Raw genomic sequence first — 11,569 nt, forward strand, 5'->3', positions numbered from 1 at the left:
CCTAATCAATAGGGACAAAAATATCTCGAATATCGGGAATAGTTCGTGTAGTCTGAAATTTTTGTACTGTGGTAGGAGGAAGTGCCACTAACAACATACTATAAATCTGGCTGGTGAGGGATGAGCGTGGGGGTGGAGATGCGTTTGATGGTTACTTTCGTACGTTTTCCTTGAATAACTCGAAAACCGTGGACTCGGCCTTGTTCATTTTTTCTTCAGGACTAACATTTGTTTGTAGCGAGCAAGAAAAAATGAAAATCTCGCACATCGTTTATGAAGGCCAGATATATGCTGAGGCTCCAAAGAAACTGGTATAGGCATGCGTATTCAAATACAGATATATGTAAACAGGCAGAATACGGCGCTGCGGTTGGCAATCCCTATATAAGACAGGAAGTGCCTGGCACAGTAGTTAGATCGTTTACTGATGCTACAATGGCAAATTATCAAGATTTAAGTGAGTTTGAAGGTGGTGTTATAGTCAGCACACGAGCGATAGAACACAGTACCTCCGAGACAGCGATGAAGTGGGGACTTTCTTGTACGACCATTTCACGAGTGTACCGCGAATATCAGGAATCCCGTAAAAGATAAAATCTTCAACATCCCAGTGGTCGGAAAAAGATCCTGGAAGAAAAAGATGCATCAAGAACGGGGCCAGCGACGACTGAAGAGACTCGTTCAACGTGACAGAACTGAAATACTTCCGCAGATGCTACAGATTTCAATGCTGGGCCATCAACAAGGGTCAGCAAGTGAACCATTCACCGAAACATCATCGATATGGGCTTTCGGAGCCGACATTGGGCTGTTGATGACTGGAAATATGTTGGCTGGTAGGACGCGTCTGGTTTCATACTGTATCGAGCGAATGGAGGTGTTCGGGCATGGAGACAACCTCATGAATCCATTGACCACGCATGTCAGAAGGGGACTGTTTGAAGCTGGAGGAGGCTCTATAATGGTGTGGGATGTGTGCAGTTGGAGTGGTATGGGACCCCTGATACGTCTAGATATGACTCTGGCAGTTGACACGTACGTAAGCATCCTATCTGATCACCTGCATCCATTCATGTCCATTATGCATTCCGACGGACTTACGCAATTGCAGTAGGACAATGCGACACCCCACAGGTCCAGAATTGCTACAGAGTGGCTTCAGGAACACTCTTCTGGGTTTAAACTCTTCCGCTGGCCACGAAACTCGCCAGATGTGAACATTATTGAGCCTATCTGGGATGCCTTGCAACGTGATGTTCAGAAGAGATCTCCACACGCTCGTACTCTTACGGATTTATGGACAGCCCTGCAGGATTCTGGCGTCAGTTCCCTCCATCACTACTTCAGACATTATTCGAGTCCATACCTCGTCTTGTTGCGGCATCTTTGCGTGCTCGCGGGGCCCCTACACGATATTAGGCACTTCAGTGTGTTTGTTTGTAGCGAGTGAGAGAATATGAAAATCTCGCGCATCCTTTATGAAGGCCAGATATAACATTGCGGTTGCGTACAACGACATGTTAGAGGCAGCTGAATCAACCTGCATAAGCGCAGCAGATTCGAATGGGAAATAATTCTAGCGACAACAGAGGCTGGAAATGGCGAGATCCACTGTCATAAGCGATTTTGACAAAGGGCAGATTGTTATGATTCGTCGCCTGGAAACGAAGATCGCGGAAACGCCGAAGATAATCGACTGTCGTGCTGCTGTCGCTATTGAAAGTGCTTGAAAACGTTGAAACCACGAACAGGCGACAACGTGTCTGAAGTCTTCACCTCATCGCAGTTCGTGGAGGCTCTACATCTACATCCATACTCCGCAAGCCACCTGATGTTGTATGGCGGAAGGTACCTTGAGTACCTCTATCGGTTCTCCCTTCTATTCCAGTCTCGTATTGTTCGTGGAAAGAAAGATTGTCGGTATGCCTCTGTGTGGGCTCTAATCTCTCTGATTTTATCCTCATGTTGTCTTCGCGATGTATACGTAGGAGGGAGCAATATACTGCTTGACTCCTCGGTGAAGGTATGTTCTCGAAACTTCAACAAAAGCCCGTACCGAGGTACTGAGCGTCTCTCTTGCAGAGTCTTCCACTGGAGTTTATCCATCATCTCCGTAACGCTTTCGCGATTAGTAAATGATCCTGTAACGAAGCGCGCTGCTCTCCGTTGGATCTTCTCTATCTCCTCTATCAACCATATCTGATACGGATCCCACACCGGTGAGCAGTATTCAAGCAGTGGGCGAACAGGTGTACTGTAACCTACTTCCTTTGTTTTCGGATTGCATTTCCTTAGGATTCTTCCAATGAATCTCAGTCTGGCATCTGCTTTACTGACGATTAATTTTATATGGTCATTCCATTTTAAATCACTCCTAATGCCTAATCCCAGATAATTTATGGAATTAACTGCTTCCAGTTGCTGACCTGCTATATTGTAGCTAAATGATAAAGGATCTTTCTTTCTATGTATTCACAGCACATTACACTTGTCTATATTGATATTCAATTGCCATTCCGTGCACCATGCGTCAATTCGTTGCAGATCCTTCCGCATTTCAGTACAATTTTCCATTGTTACAACCTCTCGATATACTACAGCATCATCCGCAAAAAGCCTCAGTGAACTTCCGATGTTATCCACAAGGTCATTTATGTATATTGTGAATAGCAACGGTCCTACGACACTCCCTTGCGGCATACCTGAAATCACTCTTACTTCGAAAGACTTCTCTCCATTGAGAATGACATGCTGCGTTCTTTTCTCTAGGAAGTCTTCAATCCAATCACACGATTGGTCTGATAGTCCATATGCTGTTACTTTGTTCATTAAACGACTGTAGGGAACTGTATCAAACGCCTTGCGGAAGTCAAGAAACACGGCATCTACCTGGGAACCAGTGTCTATGGCTCTCTGAGTCTCGTGGACGAATAGCGCGAGCTGGCTTTCACGCGATCTTTTTCGAAACCCATACTGATTCCTACAGAGTAGATTTCTAGTCTCCAGAAAAGTCATTATACTCGAACATAATACGTGTTCCAAAATTGTACAACTGATCGACTTTAGAGATATAGGTCTATAGTTATGCACATCTGTTCGACGTCCCTTCTTGAAAATGGGGATGACCTGTGCCCTTTTCCAATCTTTTGGAACGCTAGCCCTTCTAGAGACCTACGGTACACCGCTGCAGAAAGGGGGGCAAGTTCCTTTGTGTACACTGTGTAAAATCGAACTGGTATCCCATCAGGTCCAGCGGCCTTTCCTCTTTTGAGCGATTTTAATTGTTTCTCTATCCCTCTGTCGTCTATTTCGATATCTACCATTTTGTCATCTGTGCGACAACCTAGAGAAGGAACTACAGTGCAGTCTTTCTCTGTGAAACAGCTTTAGAAAAAGCCATTTAGTATTTCGGCCTTTAGTCTGTCATCCTCTGCTTCAGTACCATTTTGGTCACAGAGTGTCTGGACATTTTTTTTTCATCCACCTACCGCTTTGACATAAGACCAAAATTTCTTAGGTTCAAAATGGCTCTGAGCACTATGGGACTCAACTGCTGAGGTCATTAGTCCCCTAGAACTTAGAACTAGTTAAACCTAACTAACGTAAGGACATCACAAACATCCATGCCCGAGGCAGGATTCGAACCTGCGACCGTAGTGGTCTTGCGGTTCCAGACTGCAGCGCCTTTAACCGCACGGCCACTTCGGCCGGCTCAAAGTTTCTTAGGACGTTCTGCCAAGTCAGTACATAGAATTTCACTTTCGAATTCATTGAACGCCTCTCGCATAGCCCTCCTCACATTACATTTCGCTTCGTGTAATTTATGTTTGTCTGCAAGGCTTGGGCTGTGTTTATGTTTGCTGTGAAGTTCCCTTTGCTTCCGTAGCAGTTTTCTAACTCGGTTGTTGTACCATGGTGGCTCTTTCCCATCTCTTACGATCTTACTTGGCACATACTCATATAATGCATATTGTACGAGGTTAGAGGCTCACCTGCTGCGTAAAGTAGGATAGGCGATGATCTGTGGCAGATCTAAGGACAGAGTAAAAAGGTTCCGCCGTAGACGATCCCTACACGTTGCAGTATTCACCAACTATATGATTGTAGTGGGCACGGGATCATCGATGTTGGACCGTGGGTCAACGGAAAAGTGCCGTCTGGTCGGATGAATTATGTTTGTTATTACACAAGGTCGGAGGTAATGTGCGGATATGCCGTCATCCAAGCTAAGGGCTGCTCGGAACTACACCTCGCCGCGGGAACCGGGACGGTGACGGCTGTGCTATGCTGTGGGGGACGTTCACTTGGGCTTCCATTGGACCTGTGGCAGTAATCGAAGGCACCGTGGCAGTTGCTGACTACGCGAACGTTGTTCCACACCACCTGCATCGTTTCAAGCAATACGTCGTCCCTGGCGGCGGTGGCATGACCTGTATTTACAAATATTGTGCCACATACTCCCAGAATCAACCAAGGACTTGTCGAATCCATGCCACTCTCAATCACTGCTGTATTGCGTGCAGGTATAGGTTGGCAAACACCCCATTAAAGGAATGATCATAATATTTTCACTGATTAACGTACACGAGTACTTCGTTTCCAAAAGCTTTATATGAATGATGCATGAATAAAATCGTAGACCCACCAAGTTTGCATTTTTCACTCTACAAATGTTCTATGAGTGCACCTTTCGTCATACGACTCGTGTCTAACCGGTAATCACGTACGTTCCATACATTGACATCCTGTCAATGGTCATCACAAAATCACTGATGTCATCTGTTAAATTGTTCTTGACTGTGGGGACACGTAAGCACCATCTTTAACCTCCAAATAAAAAAGTCACTAGGCGTTATGTCGGTGACTTGGGGGAGGGGGCTAAGGGAACGGAGCCACATCATTTTCACCACTTCGCCCAAAACAGCAATACAGTTTCCGTGAGCAATAAAAAGGGCGGAAATGATGTTTATGTTGATCTCTATTCCAATTTTCTGTACAGGTTTCGGAACTCTCGGAACCGAGGTGATGCAAAACTTTTTTTGACGTGACAACCAGTGTCCCTGAATTCTCGATACCAAGGCGCAATGATCTGTTTACATGGCGGTCCTTTTCCGTAATTCCTTCGAAATTCATGTTGGACTGTTGTAACAGCTAAACATCTCGCATATTCCATCACACAAAAACACTTTTTCATGCTATTTCGCCATTTTGTCAAGGCACTGCAGTCGTTACGCCATATGATGGACACAATGGAATATTGGTGAGTTTATGGTTCTGTATTTGTGCACCTAATACTTCGGAAAATTTAGAACTTTGAAATGAGTGAATCATTTATAGTAATCCCGTACACTGAAGTAGCGAGAATTTTAACTCAATGTCATATTTCAAAGGGAGACTGCCCAGCCTTATTAAAACAGAATTCTGAAGTGTAGGATTGCTGAGCGTTAATCTGTGAAACGTCTCCTCGTTAATCTTGGAAGCAAGACGTTAAGAGAGCGTAGATTATGCCTGCAGCCGCGAGTGATACTTAGCGCAATGTCACGATCTACCAGAGGACAAGGTGAAGGAACATCTCACATTGTACGGCGCTTGTGGAGTGGAGATGTAGATGTACATGTCACGTCTATGCGCACCGCCCGCGCACGCTTAGTTGGACGTTGGAGGTGGTGGAGGGAGTGGGATCGCAAATCAAACAAGCTGGCCGTTGTATCGTACAGAGGCCCGCGGAAAATAAATGAAGCTGTAGATGTAGATGTGGATACAGTGCGAGCGTTAATTGGTAGCGAGCCGCGCCGTGATATACGGGAGGTGCCGGCAGGTAAGTGGAGCGAGGCGGCCGGGTCAGAGCAGACAACACGCCCTCTGCCGGCCAGTCCCGGGGTGTCCCAACACCGGCGCTTGCAACAGTAGCCCACTGTGAAGGGAAGGCCCACGTTGACATGCAACGCCGCTTGTTGACGACATAGTCCAGAAACTGCCACGAACGAACTAACTGTCTGCCGACGCTGGCCGAAGAAATCTTAGCTCGCTCTTTCTTCAAGCCCCCCCTCCCTCCCGCCCATCACCCTCCCGCCCCTCTCCCCCCCTCTCTCTCTCCCCTATCGTTTTTCCTATTTTCACTAATTTGTTTATTTCAACACTGTGGCTGGATACTCTTCCTAAGCTAACCTAAAGCTTTTGTATCTCGTCTGGAAGGCGGCTCGTGGGTCTGCTCCTGGAAACTGAAAGGATGGCCGAATGAAGGAAGCAAGTAGGAGCAGGTGAGGCAAAACACGTCGGTACTGCGAGTGAGTAAAAGTGGTTTACTGGTGCATGAATATATACAGAGGCATACATAACTTTGTACGTAGGTGCGAAGTCTTAGATCCGTCGTAAGTAGAGCAAAGTTGCTATATGAAGCGAAGCTGAAGCTTAGTGTCCGGCCGTTTGCTCTTGATCAAAATGGGCTGAATCTGGAGCGACGCTCGTAGAGCTCTACAGCGCCGCCTAGGGGGCGCTGTCGTCGGTGTCGGTGTCGTAGTGCCAACCTAAGAACTTGCACCTACGCCATGGCATCGTAGCTATCGATCCCACAAAGCCGTGCATTCGAACGTCAATGTTGAGCGTGACAAGTTCTGACGTTATAGCGTAGAGAAAGCACATTTTACATCTAATACATGCGAGTATTCCACAGGCGACCGTACCGTGCATGGCAGAAGGTACCCTGTACCACTATTAGTTATTTCCGTTCCTTTTCCACTCGCAAACCGCGTGAGGGGACAACGACTCTCTATATGCCTCCATAAAGGCCCAGATTTCTCGTATCTTATCTTCGTGGTCCTTACACGAAAAGTATGTTGGCAGCAGTGGAATCGTTTTGCAGTCAACTTTAAATGCTGGTTCTCTAAATTTTCTTAATAGTGTTCCTCGAAAAGAACGTCGCCTTCCCTCCAGGGGTTCACATTTGAGTTCTCGGAGCATCTCCATAACACTTACGTGTTATTCTGACTTACCGGAAACAAATCTAGCAGATCCCTCTGAATTCCTTCGATGTCTTCCTTTAATCCAACCCGGTGCAAGTGCCAAACATTGGACCAGTACTCAAAAGTAGGTTGCACTAGCGTCCTACATGCCGTCTTTACAGATTAACTACACTTTCCTAAAATTCTCCCAATAAACCGAAGTCGACCATTCGCCTTTCCTACCACAATCCTCAATGCTCGCTCCATTTCATATCGCTTCGCAAAGCTACACCCAGATATTTGACCGATATGACGGTGTCTGGCAGCACGCTACTAATGCTGAACTGGAATATTACAGGTTTGTCGTTCCTACTCATCTGCATCAACTCATATTTTTCTACATTTAGAGATAGCTTCCATTCACCACACCAACTAGAAATTTAGTTCTAAGTTATCTTCTGTCGTCCCACAGTCACCCAACGATGACACCTTCCCGTACACCACAGCATCATCAGGAAGCAATCGCAGACTGCTGCCCACCCTTTTCGCCAGATCGTCTATGTATATAGAAAATGACACCGAGCCCATCACCCTTCCCTGGGGCACTCTTGAAGATACCCTTGTCTCTGATGAAGACTTGCCGTCGAAGACAACGCACCCGGTTCTACTGCTTAAGTCTTCAAGATACTCACAAATCTGGGCACCTGTTCCATATGCTTACATCTTCGTCACAGTCTGCAGTGAGGCATCGCGACAACTACTTTTCGGAAATCTAGGAATATGTGATCCGCTTGTTGCCCTTCATAGGTAGTTTGAAGTACAGCGTGTATATAAAGTACGGGAACACTTTCAATTATTGCACAAGTACTAGACATTGTACAGATGTCATACATATTGCATTTTGAAGATAAACTCTGAAAGTTTTTTTAAATTTTTTTTTACAAACATTCGATATGCCAACCATGAGTGACCCGACAGACGTCAATACCGTAATCGAATTCTTGCCATACCCGTCCCAGCATGGCATCGTCGACAATGATAGTCGCTTTCCGTATTTCCTCCAGGAAGCTCTGCTAGATCACGTGGTAGAGGCGGTATATACACCAGATCTTTAATATGCCCCCACAGAAAAAGTCACACAGAGTGAGATCTGGTGATTGGGGAGGCCATTTCATGAAACAGCTCGCTCCGCACCTGAACGCGCCGTGTTTGCAAGTAGCGCTGCCTATCGGCAAATTACCAAACTAAGCTGTGGCAGTATACACGAAAAAAAAAAAAACTTTCAGGGTTTCTCTTCAAAATGACATATCGATGATATCCGTACAATGTTTGTTTCTTGTGCAATAAACAATTGAAAGTGTTCCCGGACTTTACGTACACCCTGTATATCATGTGAAAAAGGGCAAGCTGAGTTTTGCACGAGCGATGCTTTCTAAAACCTTACCGGTTCGCGGACATAAGCATCTCGGTCTCAAGGAAGTTTGTAATATTCGAACCCAGAATATGTTCGAGAATGCTGAATTACATTGGTCTGTGATTTTGCAGTTCCGTTCTTTTACCCTTCTTATGTTCAGGAGTCACACTTGTGCTTTTTTCCAGTCGCTTGGGAATTTGCTCCTGGCGAGATATTCGCGATAAGTGCAAGCTAGCTAAGGGCCCAATCCCGTAGAGTACTCTTTGTAAAACCGAATTAGGATTCCATCCGGACCTGCAGACTTACTTGTTTTCAACTCTTTCACTTGTTCCTCTGTGCTAGGGGTACTTGGGGGTATATCGTCTATACAGGACTCTGCGCAGTGTTCAAACGACGGTATGTTTGTACGATTATCCTGCGTGAACGATTACTTAAACTCGATTTAAAGCTTCGACTTTCGTTTTGGTATCTTCTACAGCTACACCAGATTGGTCAAGGAGTGAGCGGACGGAAGCCTTATATCTGCTAAATGATTTTACATAGGACCAGAAGTTTCTCGGGTTCTCGACCGGATGTTTTGCTAAGGTATGACGGTGGTAGTAGCTGCATGTTTCGCGCGTTGATCTCTTCACACACCTTTGCCTGCCTTCATTTCCGTCTTCTCTTTGGAACTGGTTGGGGAGTCTTTCCGAACATATAGAGCAATATCATTCGTGGCAAATATTCTAAAGGTGCGATTGAACGTTGACTAATGAGATCTAAGGACACCACCTACATCACATGCACGCCATCTCTTTTTCAGTACAGATCCGAGAGACGCCGTGTTGGCTTGCAGTTCGAGCCCATATTTGGTGGGTTTTGTTTTACAAATTACACCCTATGAATATGTGTAATTTCAAAGCACCAGCAAATTGAGTATCTCACGAAAAAGCATCGTTTATTACGCGATTTCTTGTATTAAAATGACGGGAAACATCGTACTGAGAGTTAAAGAATTTTCGAACTTCCGCGTTATGAAAGTATGCCGTTATAAGGCACAGGAACATTGAAAATCCGTCAAAAACACATTGTTTTTGGTACGATTTGTTATAGTAGAGGTCAGTTAATAACATATCTGCGAACAAAGCCTTTATAAGGTAGTTAGATACAAGACCCTTTTCACATATTACATAATGAATGGAGATGCTGTTTTACGAATTGGTCACTGCAACTGGTTTGTGTCGAATTATATTCACTTTTTTTTTACTCACTTTCCCGTTTTCTAATAGCTTCTAGGACTTTCTTATTAATTTGATCCATACTACCATATAAATTTGCATTTTCTAACAGGCACTGAGACTCTCTTATTAAATTAATCTATACAACTACACAAAGGTAAGTCATTGTTTAACATTGTTACCAAAAATACCGAAAAGTGCTTGACGAATTTACTTCAGATTTTTATACGACACACTACAGACATGTTCAGATTTTTAGACTAAACAATTATTTTTGATACTCTTAAGCTTTCTGGTGTAAAAATAGGAGAGAAAAGTGTAATAATTGATTTGTTTTCATGGTTTGATTGATGCCAAGAAATTTCCCTTCGAAGCAACTCACAGATCACTGAATTTTCCCCAGTTGGTAACATTTATCATTTACCCTCTAAATCGTGTTGGTGTTAGTTGTCTGTGTACATGCTTTGAAACAGTTTTTACAGTAATGTTTTGTGTTTCTGTTGTGTACTTCAACTTGTTATTTATTCTATCAAATTCTTGCTACATTAAAAAGACATTGCATGTTTTTAGCTTTAGGAATAAATCGTGGAGTTTCCAAAGAAAGTGAAATTATGGGGAAGACAAAAGATGTTTCACCTCGGACAGTTTCTTGCTGAAAATCTTCATACATAGCAAGAAATTGCTGGCAGAATGAGTATATCACAGAAAACTATCAGCAGAATCAAACTTTCAGTGGAGAAAGGAAAAGAAAATGTGGACGTAAAAGAAAAATCTGTCCTAGAACAATGAGAAGAAATGATAATTAAATGGACACCCTAGCTGCAAACAGGCGTTGATGTACTTCATTGGGGACATGCTGAAAATTTGTGCCCCGACCGGGAGTCGAACCCGGGATCTCCTGCTTACAGGGCAGGCGCTCTATCCATCTGAGCCACCGCGGGCACAGAGGATAGTGCGTCTGCAGGGACTTATCCCTTGCACGCTCCCCGTGAGATCCACATTCCTAACATGTCCACGCCACTACATTCGTAGTGCGCCTAATAGATGTTTGCCCATCATACTCATTACTCGTGGCAGATTAATCTACCAAGTCCCGTACGAGTTCGGGCATAGCGTGTGCGTTCGCACAAGAAGGTCAATGGCTGGGAAGCCATATTTTAACTATATATGACGGTAGTATCTGTTCCCGAAAGAACAGTTACCGTGGATGACCATGCAGCTTTGCTAGAAATGAAATGATAATTAAATGGACACCCTAGCTGCAAACAGGTAACTGTTCTTTCGGGACAGATACTACCGTCATATACAATGAGAAGACTTACAAACATGGCAACAATGAGCTGTAAACTTCTACAGACATGAGCCATCAGCTGAAAGGTTTGGGTGTTGCAGTTTCGCCTGTGACAGTGAGGAGGAGGCTGTTTGAACGTGGTTTGAAGGCATGCCGACCAAGGAAAAAACAGAAAATCACACCTGCCACGAAAAGCAAAAGATTGCAGTGGGCTAAACAACTTCAGGAGTGAACAGGTGAGCACTGGGCTAAGGTATGTGCAATGAAATGATAAATTAAGTGGGTCTGTCCTCTAAAGTTAGGAGTTTTGGGTTGTGATTTTTTATTGATACTGAAGAAATGCTCATTTGAATTTTGGGACTGTTGAGGACTCCTATGCTACTATTCCCAACTTCTCTAACTTGCAGTTTTGCACGCATGCTTCCATTATACCTCAGCGATGATCTGTATTCACTGTGATGGAAGAAAGCAGCGTATGTTCGTCCCAGACCTGGAGAACAGTTCAAAGCGGAGTGCGTACAGCAATGTGTGAAGCACCCAACTTCCATTTTGGTCTGGAGTGTGATGTCCTTGAAAGGTCCTGGCAGATTACACATTCTTGAAGGGACAATGAGGCAAGAACAATATAAAGAAATCCTTGAAAAGGAACTTTTCCCCCAAATAAATGAGTGGTTTCCTAATACAGATGCAATTTTCATGCTTTATA

General features: G+C 44.4%; 1 non-coding gene across 1 annotated transcript; it reads right to left on the reverse strand.

Moving 5' to 3' along the window:
* Window positions 1-10,439: 10,439 nt before the first annotated feature.
* Window positions 10,440-10,514, reverse strand: Trnat-ugu. Its single transcript has one exon. It is a non-coding gene; the product is annotated as a tRNA-Thr (tRNA).
* Between the last annotated feature and the right edge of the window lie 1,055 nt (window positions 10,515-11,569).

The sequence above is a fragment of the Schistocerca piceifrons genome, chromosome 1 (assembly GCF_021461385.2).
Source record: "Schistocerca piceifrons isolate TAMUIC-IGC-003096 chromosome 1, iqSchPice1.1, whole genome shotgun sequence".
Taxonomy (NCBI): domain Eukaryota; kingdom Metazoa; phylum Arthropoda; class Insecta; order Orthoptera; family Acrididae; genus Schistocerca; species Schistocerca piceifrons.